General features: G+C 38.8%; 1 non-coding gene and 2 pseudogenes across 1 annotated transcript; 2 read left to right on the plus strand and 1 right to left on the minus strand.

Moving 5' to 3' along the window:
* The first annotated feature begins 4,023 nt into the window (after nucleotides 1-4,023).
* On the plus strand, nucleotides 4,024-4,142 carry LOC112471491 (annotated as a pseudogene).
* A 4,402-nt stretch (nucleotides 4,143-8,544) lies between these two features.
* On the plus strand, nucleotides 8,545-8,663 carry LOC112471451. The gene has a single exon (XR_003043320.1). It is a non-coding gene; the product is annotated as a 5S ribosomal RNA (ribosomal RNA).
* Nucleotides 8,664-10,157: 1,494 nt separating this feature from the next.
* LOC112471410 lies at nucleotides 10,158-10,352 on the minus strand (annotated as a pseudogene).
* Nucleotides 10,353-11,459: the final 1,107 nt, after the last annotated feature.

Raw genomic sequence — 11,459 nt, forward strand, 5'->3', positions numbered from 1 at the left:
ACCTTTTCTTTACACAGGCTCATTCCCAGTGTCTCTTCTTGTTCTTATAAGGACATCAGTCATATTGGATTTGGGCCCCACCTTCATTTAACCTTAATTATTTTAAGAGGCCCCATCTCTCAATGCACTCACATTGGGGATTAGGACCTCAACATATGAATTTGGATGATACGATTCAGAAATGGTACAATAATACCATTTCTTCCCACTAGATCAATTAAATTAAAAACTGATACTTTCAAAACAGTTTTTCAGAGTTGCGAACCACTGGTAAAGCATGAGCTTTAGAAACAGCCGTGTACTTCTGCCATTGTATAAATGCATACATGACCTGAGCTTTGGACCTCAATGTCCTCTGCTGTAAAATGGGGTAATATTAGTACATAAGGTTCTGGCGAAAATTAAATGAGATAATGCACAAAGGCACTTAGCACATGCCAGGCACTAGAATGTATACAATGGCAATTACCACTGCAGCTACTGCTGGTGCAAATAAGAAAGGGATTTTCTTTGACATAGCAGTCAGCAGTTGGAAGAAAGAGGTAGAAGGAAAGGGTATCTGTGTGAGAAAGATTATCTAAATGAAATTAAGTAGACAGGGTATCTTGAAAGGCACAGGAGCAGGAGCTATGTTTATATATTTAAGTGTCCTCTACTTGTGGGGAAATGAAGAGACAATGTCGTTGCTTGGCATCAGGTGGCGCCACGAGCGTAGAAATCAGAGTCCAACTGTGGCGGGAAAAGTAGATGAGAAGGAAGAAAAGAATTGAGTCTTGGAGCATTTGTCCAACTGACACAGCGGCCACTTTGTACAGAGAGGGTGTCTTAAGTCAGTGTTTACATTTCAATTAACCCACAAAATTTAATCTATAGATCAATCCTCTAGATTTTTTCCTAATTGATATTTCTATATCAAGAGACACGTTAAAACATTCATACTATGACGAGTAAATAGGTTTGTTTTTAATATTAGGCCTCATGTTGTTAACCATAGAGTACTACTATTAATCAGAAACATTATTAGGGCAATATTACATTAAAGCCATATGTTTTCTCGGTGATTTATCCACATCAACTAAAAATGAGGAGAAAAATTAAGAATTTTTTTTTTTAAAAGATCTAGCTAAGCAAAGTCAAGACTGTAAAGTTTTAACTACCTCTGCATATGTCTTTAAAATACCAGATATGTTAGTATATTACTTATTATAATAAATAATATCATAACCCACATCCTAAACCAAACAAACCACTTCTGTTAGCAAATACAGCAGTGAAACATGGGCCCCAGTGGAGACAAAAGAGAAAAAAATGTGAGGAGAGGTCATGGCAAGTGTGGCAGAAACTGGTGGTTGCCTGTCTCAATATCACTTACCTCTCCTAGAGTCCCAGAGGTTTAGCTGGGTGCAAAGCTGCTTGCAACAAAAAGTAAAATCCACAATCTTCTATGTGGCTAAGCCTTGGCCTGTGGGACATAAATAAAAGTGACAGTGGGAAATTTCCTTGAGAGCTGGCAAGTACCCTCCTCCATTCCCTGCCTGGAACACGGTTCCAATGACAGGAGCACCACTGCGTACCTGAAGGCTGAGGCTGTACCCCAGGAGGACAGAGTGGGAAACCAGAAGCAGCCTGGATCCCAGGTGACTACAGGGGCTTCATGGAAACCCTGAATTATCCACCTCTGGACTTTCATGTGAGAGAAAAACAAACTTAAATCATGCATAAGCCACTGTTATTTTGGGTCTCTGTTACTCATTTTAGGTCACAATCCAGCTGACACACAGAGTTTTGTTTTTAAAGAATACTTTTGTAGACAAAAAATGTGGATAAAAAGAATGGAAGATCAAAGGGAAGATGGTGAGAGAGATAATTCAAACTTTTAAGAATGAGTAGCATCACAAGGAGAATAAGAAGGGAGAAATAGCGACAATAATACAGTAAAAGCATCGCTAATGGAAGCCTTCTTTCAGTGCCCTCTGAAAAGGAGAAAGAATGCCTAGAGTGGGAAGATAAGGTAAAGACCTGCCAGCTCCTGCTTTCGAAACAAGCTGGGCTCTCCTGCTAGCCCTGTTTGAATTAGTCACCAAACAAGTAACCAGTGGCCTAATCGAGGTCATAAATTTTTGAGATGAGGGAATAACAAGTTAAGGTGTTAATCATTCAATAAGTCACTATTGAGTAACCAGGCACTCTTCTCCAATAAGTAGTTCACTTTTATATTCACTGAGACTTTCTGGGATGATAGTAAGCAATATTAGATAATACGCTATATACTTAAGTATTTAGTGTTAGTCTTTTCCTCTAGGAAAAGGGATGCTTTGATCATCAAAACCAGGGGCCGATTAAGTGGGAAAGTCACAGATGGGTTCCTCTCAGAGAGTCAACAACAAACAACCATACTCTCTGCTTTGTTTCTAGTCCAGAGATATCCATTGTTTCACATTTGGTGGAATTCCTCTTGGGCCACTAGAATTAGTAGCATATAGACAACTATAGCTGTTTGTGGTTTTTGTTTCATTTTTGTTTTTTGAACTTTTATCTTTGCGTACTCATAACTGGTTTAAAAATAAAGTTCTGTGACTGAAAATTATATTTAAAAAGAAGAAGTCCCTTGAGCTACCTTGGACCCAAAACAATCTGAAGTCTGCCTGTTCAGCTTTTCCTGGGTTCCCCTGCATGAGTGTCTATCTATTTGGGAGGCCCCAAGACCATCCTCAGGTTTGATGGTTTGCTAGAAGGACTCATCAAACAGAAAGTTGTAATATTTATAGTTATGTTTTATTACAGTGAAAGGATACAGATTAAAATCAGCAAAGGGAAAAGGCACATAGGATGATGTCCAGGAGAAACCAGCCCAGACTCAAGCTTCCAGTTCTCTGTTCCCAGTAGAATCACATGGAAAGCGCTTCATTCTCCCAGCTATGATGTGTGACAATGTGTACTAAGTATTACCAAGCAGGGAAGCACAAGCCTTAGAGATCAGAATTTTTGTTGAGAGTCAGTCATGTAAGCATGGGGTGCCCCTGTGACTGATTTCAGCTATTCAGTCTCCGGCCCAGATATCAAACTGATATACTGTGGGCCCCAAGCCTCCAGGCATACAACAACAGGTGTTCACCATACATCACATTGTTAGCATAAACTGTCTGGTGTGGCCCAAGGCCTCAGATACACAAAGATATTCTTATCAGGCACTATATTCCAAAGACTCAAAGTTTATCTCCCAGAAGCTGTTCAAGGGCCAATCCTGAAAATCTTTGGAATAGGTAAGGTTTGAACAGCCCACTCCTGCTGAGTTACCCCTTTACCTTTATACTAAAGCCATAACAATAATAAACAAACGACAATAAAAATAAACCCAGTGCCTTTATAATACAGCACATTACCTGAGCGGGCTTCTGGATACCTCTACTCCTTGCATGAAAAGAGTCCAAACAAAGCATATCTCTAACAGCAATGTGTCCAGCATCATGGGCACTCAATGAGTGAGTGAATGTATACAAGGAGGCCCCTTACTGGTGCCCCTGAAGATAGATCTGTGTCTTACAACTGCCCGGTTTTTCCACCTGTGACCCTATAACTAAATCTATTCCTACAGCTCTTTCTCTTGGCTAGCTTCTTCCCGAGTGTTTCCCACATTTCTTCCTTCTATCCCTTTCTCTCTGTTCCAGCTGTTCCAAGGTGACCAAAATCCAGATTTCCATTTAGTTGCCTCCAAGTGAGCCATCTAGACTCCAGGGCTTTTGTCCAGGGCCAGGACCAGGGTGAGACAAGTGAGGCACAAGGCCACAGCATTTAAGGTGGCATCACTCTCAGGGACATGCAAGAGAGTGAGTGCCTCCTTAAATCTGTACCCTAAGCGTTTCACTCTCATCTTGGCTGTGCATTCTGTCTTGAAAGAGTCTCTGTGTGGGAACACATACCACTTAGTTTTGTGTGTGTTGAGGGGGAATGGGCAGGTATGAGATGAAGCACAGGGGCTGAGTCTTGGGACACAGAGTCAAGCATTAATTCTGGTGAACATGAGTCTACTGCCACGCTACCCTGAACATACCCAATCTCGTCTGATCTCAAAAGTTAAACAGGGTCAGGCCTGGTTAGTACTTGGAGGGGAGACTACCAAGGAATACCAGGTGCTGTAGGCTTTAAAAAAAAAAAGAAAGAAAGAAAGAAAAAATTCTGGTGAGCATTAATGTATCTTCACATCCTCCTCTTTAACATGCACCATTTTAAAGAGTAATTCAACTAACTTTAGTGCCAGAGAATAACTGAAGTGGGTCCTGATGGCCAGTGTCCATTTCCCTCATTTTTACCCAGACCCCTTCACCATTCAACCCTTTCAGAAGCATGAGAGTCCTTTATCCACAGTAACTTAGAATATTTATAAACCACATCTTGGTGATAGGAAAATGGCCAGCACCTTCAATTTCTAGGCTACCTTACATTTCCCTGATTCTGGATTGGAAATGATTACAAGAGATTTCAAAAGCTCTGACCTTTATCAACAAGGACATTTGAGCTGCTTATATGGCATGACAAGTCATACTGCGACCATTAATTTCTAAGAATTGCATCCACTGCTTTTCTATCTGCTTTGGTACTTCTGATGTATAAGGAGGAACTGAAGAAAAATTATCCTCCAGATTTACCATTTGATCAATTATTCACATAAAAAATGCATGAACCTGGGAAATGCATAGCTAGCAGCTTTGCATCACAGAATACACAGATACATTCCCGTTGCTCAAGTTTTTATCATCTCTTTTTTCACAAAGCAGATTCTCAGCTACAAGTCTAGCTGAAAATATCCTCACTTCCATTACATTCATAGGATTCCTCCCGGAAATGAATTCTTTGATGTTGTAAAAGCTTGACCTAGGCCAGAGAGCCTTTCCACATTTATTACATTCAAACAATTTCTCTCCTGCATGAATTTTCTGGAGTCAAAGAAAGTATGAACTATAATTGAAGGCCTTCCAACACTTATGACATTCACAGGATTTCTCTCCAGAATGACTCCTTTGATGTTGAATGAGACTCAGACTCAAGCTCTGATTAAAGGTTTTACCACATTCAATAAATTATAGGGTTTATCTCATGAGTAGACACAGTGACATAGAATACCATGTGCACTCTAAGGAAAGGCTTTCCCTCAGTCATGACGTTCCAAAGGGTTCTCGTCTAACATAAATCACTGCACTGGTAAAGGCTGAATTATGTCTAAATGTTTCCTCACACTCCTATATTCATAGGCTTTTTCCAGTGTGAATTCACCGATGTACAAGGAGGCACCTCCTACTCAATGCACTCACCGGGGTTTCCTCCACATGAATTTGCTAATGTTGAACAATGTATAAACTCTTCCAGAAATTTTTCTCACACTCATTGCATTCCAACTGCATTTCTCCACTGTGAATTTTCAGAGGTTGAACAAGTCGAAATCACCACCTAAAAAGTTTTCCCACATTCCTTATATTCATAAGGTTTTTTTTCCACTATGAATTCAGTAAAACCTAATGGATTCTGATTTCCCTTTGAAAACTCTGGCATTCATTATGTTTATATGATTTTTCTCCTGTATGAATTATCTGATATGGAGCATGGTGTAAATTTTTTTGGCCACACATGTTATATTTTCACCTAGCTCATTAGTAAAGATAAAAAACATTGATAAAGTTTTGTTGGTAGGTCGGCGGGTAGGGAAATGATCATTTGTTCATTGCCAAAGGAAAGCAAATTGGTATAAATTCCAGGGAGGACAAATTTTTCCAAATGAAAAATGCATGTACCTTTTGACTGAGCAATTCCATTTTTAAGAATGTATTCTAGAGGTAGACTTTGTGTGTTATTACTAGTGCACAGGTTATTTAATGCAACATTGTTCATAATAGCAAATGGTTTGACAGTCTAAACGAATCCATAAGGAAGCGATTCAATAAATTATGATATATCCATAAAATGAGATACCTTGCAGCCATGACAAAGAATGAAGAAGCTCTTTATATACCAATGTGGAACTATCTTAAAAATAAAAACAAGGTTTATAATAGTGTTCGCTGAATATTATCAATTGTGTAACAAAAATAAACAAACAAAAACAGAAGGAAGAAAACAGCACAAAGATTGTCTCTGGAAGGATTCTGAGATTCTTACTCTAGGAAAAAAGTCTGGATGCTGATGCATCCTTTAGTTCTTTTGAGTTCTGTACTACAAAAATGTTATGGTTACTTAAAAAATTAAAAATTTTAAATCCTGAAATCTAAGAACGAGATAGATGAAGAGCCGTGAATTCAGGAAGGCAAGAAGGTTATGATAGAGCAAGGAAGCTCAGAGAATGCATTAAACTTGGAATCTGTTCTGGTTTCTGATTCCACATGCGGGGAGCTTGGAAGTCACCACTCCATCCCCAAAAATAAAAAGCTGAACTAACTGAAAAATCAACAACTCTTCTGAGATGCATAAGAGAAGTGAGGTCAGAGGGCAAACTGCTGCCCCTAAAATTGGAGAGACAGACAGGCGAATTCAGAGAAGCACAACATACTGGAGCAGAATCCTCCATAGAACCTGTGCAGGAGTACAAAAGCCTAAGATGTATTGAGATGCTGAAGGCCAAATGTGGACAAGTCTGAGAGTTACAAACTCCAGGGGGACTCAGTCATGAAGGGGTACCCATGCTTTTGTGAATTTTACCTTCAGGAGTTCAATTAAATTCTCACAAGAAATGTGGGAGAAAAATCTCCTTGTGCTTCCAGCAGAGGAAGGGATAAAAAGAATCATTTTGAAATAATCTAGAGCATTCTTTTCCTAACAAGGCCTGCTCTCAGGAGAAACAGGTTAACCAGAACCTAACCTGCTTTTATCAGAGTTTTATCAGAGCCTAAGTGATCTGGATAAAGGGAAATACTCAACTTCAGCTCTAGCTATCCTGTCCTACATGAAGGAGGAGGAGGGGATGGGGGCAGGGGTGGACTAAGAAAAACTTAGGAAGTCCACAAGCTCACTAAAAGACTGAGACTTACTCATAGGATATAGAACACTTCCCCTGTCCCACACCTCGACACCACATTACTAAAAGCCTGTGTACAGCACTTTCTTTTACCTGGTACATAATGTCCAGCTATCAAGAAAAAATTACAAGGTGTACTTAAAAGCAAAAAATACAGTGTGAAGAGACACAGCAAGCACCAGATCCAGACTCAGTTATGGTCAGGATGCTGAAATGATCAGACCAGGAATTTTTAAAACTGTGACTAATATGCTAAGGGCTCTAATGGATATGCTAATGGATAATGTAAACAGCATGCAAGAACAGATGGGCCATGCAAACAGAGAGATGAAAATTCTAAGACATAACCAAAAAGAAATCCTGAGATCAAACATACTGTAACAGGAAAAAAAAGAAGAATGCTTTTGATGAGCTCATTAGTACACTGGACACAGCTGAGGAAAGAATCTCTGAGCTTCAGGATATCTCAATAGAAAACTCCAAAACTGAAAATTAAAGAAAGCAAGAACTGAAACAAACAAACAAACAAAAAAAATAACAGAATATCCAAGAACTATGGGGCAACTACAAAAGGTATAACATATGTGTCATGGGAATATCAGAAAAAATAGAGAAAGGAACACAGAAATATTTGAAATAATAATGAATGAGGATTTCCCCAAAGTAATGTCAGACACCAAACCACAGATCCAGGAAGTAGAAAGAACATCAAACAAAACAACCTACACATAGGCATATCATTTTTAAACTTCAGAAAATTAAAGATAAAGAAAAAAGCCAGAAGGGGTGGAAAAATACCTAACCTACAGAGGAGCAACAATAAGAATTACATCCAATTTCTCCTCAGAAATCATGTAAGCAAGAAGAGAGTGGAGTGAAATAGTTAAAGCGTTGAAGAAAAATCCCCATAGGCCTAGAATTCTGTACCTTGCAAAATTATCCTTCAAATGTGAAGGAAAGATACAGGCTTTCTCAAACAAAAACAAGAACTGTGTTGGCAGTAGACCTGCTTTGAAAGAAATATTGAAAGAAGTTATTTAGAGAAAAAGAAAATAATATAGCTCAGAAACTCAAATCTATACAAAGAAGAGTTCTGAAGAAAAAATAAATAAAGATAAAATAAAAACTTTTTTTTCTTTTTCTTAGTTGACCTAATAGATAACAACAATTTGTTCAAAATAATAAGAGCAACAATGAATTTGATTATGTATGTTTATATATGTGTGTGTATGTGTGTATATACGTCTATATGTGTGTGTATTACATATGCTTATGAATAAGTGAAATGAATGACAGCAATGATACAAGGATGGGAGGGAGGAATAAGGATTATTTTGTTTTTACAAAATAATTACGCAACCATGAAGCAGCATAGTGTTATTGAAAGTGGACTTGGATTAGTTTTAAATGTATATTGTAACTCTAGGGCAAACTCTAGGGCAAACACTAAAAAAGATTAAAAAAAAAGAAGTATAAATGATATGCTAAGAAAGGAGAAAAATAAGTTAATGTAAAATGCGCAATTAAAACAACAAAAAGTAGTCTACAGCTATGCCACCCTGAACATACCCGATCTCATCTGATCTCAGAAGCTAAGCAGGGTCGGGCCTGGTTAGTACTTGGATGGGAGACTACCTAAGAAGACCAGGTGCTGTAGGTGTTTAAAAAAAAAAAAAATAGTAGAAAAAGAGTGGAGACAAAAATAGAATCAAATAACAAGAGTAACAAATAGAAAACAGTAGCAAATATGGTAGATATTAATGTAAATTATGCATTGTTTGCTCTCAGATCACAATGGAATTAAACTAGAAATCAATAACACAAAGATAAGTGGAAAATCTCAAAAATACATGAAGATTGAACAACATACTTCTAAATAACATATAAACCAAAAATAAAGCTGAAGAGAATTTTTAAAAAATATTTTGAACTAAATGAAAATTAAAACACAGCTTAAAATTTCTGAGATTCAGCGAAAGCAGTGCTTAGAGGGAAATTTATAGATTGAATATGACATAAGAATGAAGATAGGAAATAAACAAAATGGAGTCACATTAACCAAGCTGCTAAGATTATTAATATTATGAAGGTTGACGCGGGAAAGACTCCATTTTTGTTCTAACTAGCCTGGGAACTTAAATTTTTTTTAACTTTCCAGTCCTGCATCAATGCCTGGATAAACATCTGGACATACTCCAAACTTCTAGATAACCCTTCGATTACCCCATGAAGGAATCTCATATCCAAACCACCCAGTATTTACCTCCTGTCCCCATCTGTCATGACCAGACCTCTTGGCGCCCATCTTCTGGACCATCTGACATCCATCATCCAGACTGTCTGACATCTGACTGATAACTATCCTGGATCAGTCCTAGGGCTGATAATTCTCAATAATGTCTATATCTGACATCCATCATCCAGACTGCCTGACATCTGACTGATAACTATCAGTCCTAGGGCTGATAATTCTCAATAATGTCTTTTTTACTATAAGAACTTTTAACTTTTCTTCCTTCTTTGAAACACTTCCGGGTTTTTGCCTAGTTATGTTCCTAGAAGGAAAACTCTAAGACCCTCTAATAAATCTTTAATATTTATTTCTAACAAAGTCTCCACCCAGTGTAAGCTCATTGCACAATGAGGCATTCTCAAGGCCTGAAACTCAATCTTTCACTTTTTTAAATGCAGCAAATTTTCACCAAGTTTCAACTATAACGGCCTTCTTGCTGTTCCTGGATTGTATCAGACTCACTCCTGCCTCAGGACCTTTGCCCATCTTATTCCCACTTCCTAGAATCTCTTCCTCCAGAGGTCATATGGCTAACTCTCTCACTCCCTTTATGTTTTACTCAAGAATCTGGACACAACTAATATTTCAACATCCTACCTCCCTCCATTCACACACTTTATATTTACCTTTCTTGCTTCATTTTTTTCTTAACAGGTATTCTAAACTAACACATGGCATATTTTATTTACTGAATTATTATTATTATTATTATTTTTACAAAAGTTTATTCTTAAATGTACAACAGTCTTCAAAACAACTTCTTTCTAGCTGTAGGTGGCAACAGATGTTATGGCAGGGAATCCAGATGTTAAAACGAGAATGGAATTAAGTATCACCATTGCCCCAGGCATAAGGAACAGCTCACTTTTTGCCAGATTTCTTAATTCCACCTGTGGCCAGGGAGCCCTTCCCCATGGCCTTTGCTTTTAACTTCTCGAGTTTCTTCTGCTCCTCTTTCTGCTTCTGCTTGAATGCCTTGTCTTCTTCGTCCATCTCTTTGGCCTGCTTCTTAGGCTGTTTCAGGGGCTTCTTTTTGCCACCTTTGCAGCCGGACATGGCACCTACCGCCCCTTCTCCAGACTCTGCCACCGGGAGCTATTTACTTAATTATTGTTTTGTTTCCTCTCCCCAGAATGTAAGCTCCATGAAGTCAGGGATTGTCTTTGTTTGTATTGCTTTATCCCCAGAACCTAGAAGCACACGGTCTAGGTACCGACAAATATGAATGAGTGATTGCCTGCGGTGATGTCCAAGATTGTGGGGAAAATACAAAGAGGTGTGAGATGTCATCCTTGCCTCGGAAGAGTTACAGACTAGGTAAAGTCAAGACATGTAGGAGCACACATGTCAAGCAAACATGCAATCGAGTGCCAAGCTGAGTGCATCGAAAGAAAATGCTGTAAGAAAGAAGAGGTCAGTGCATGCTGAGCAAGTGGGAGCTTAGTATTTTAGGAGCTGGAGAATATCTGTTGAACATCTGTTGATGTTCAGGGCTTGCTGGCTACAACCATGACCACATAAAAGAAGTGAGGAGTTAAAAATGACACTGGGATTTGAGCCAGGGTGACTGGAAGGCCAGTGGTACTACTGACAGGTGAGAGAGTTGAGATGGGGAGGGTGAGTTAGGTTTTGGGCATGTTGAACATAAGACATGTGTCCCTGGCTCTTGCCTCCACTTCCCAATGTAGACACATAAATCTAGGCAAAGCGCTCCCTAAGTATCTGTGGAAGTCCCCTAAGGAGGTCTTACATATGCCAGTGAATAAGGTGGTCGTCTGTGGACTGAGACCAGATATTTTCTGCATATCTTCCTGCTCAGGACTCCTTCCACTGGATGATACCAAAATATCAGCTATTGTTCCTCTGTTAAATGCTCTAAACCTTTTAAAGCTATCAAGAAACGGTACTTATAAAGTTATAAAATATTCATGCCACAAGAGACTTTAAAAATCAGGTAGTCCAAGCCTCTCATTTATCAGTTGCACAAAGTGAGGCACAAAAAGCTGGAGTTCTGCTCACACTTCAGTTTAGTGTCCAAGCCAAGACCGGAACCCAGAGCCAGGACTAGATGCCTGGCTTCCTCCTGTCCCCATGAACTCTCCAGAGTTTGCTTAAATATATCCATGGTTATGCTGTACTTTTTTTCACTTGGCTCATAGATAG

Source organism: Pteropus alecto, unplaced genomic scaffold, assembly GCF_000325575.1.
Source record: "Pteropus alecto unplaced genomic scaffold, ASM32557v1 scaffold398, whole genome shotgun sequence".
Classification (NCBI taxonomy): Eukaryota; Metazoa; Chordata; class Mammalia; order Chiroptera; family Pteropodidae; genus Pteropus; species Pteropus alecto.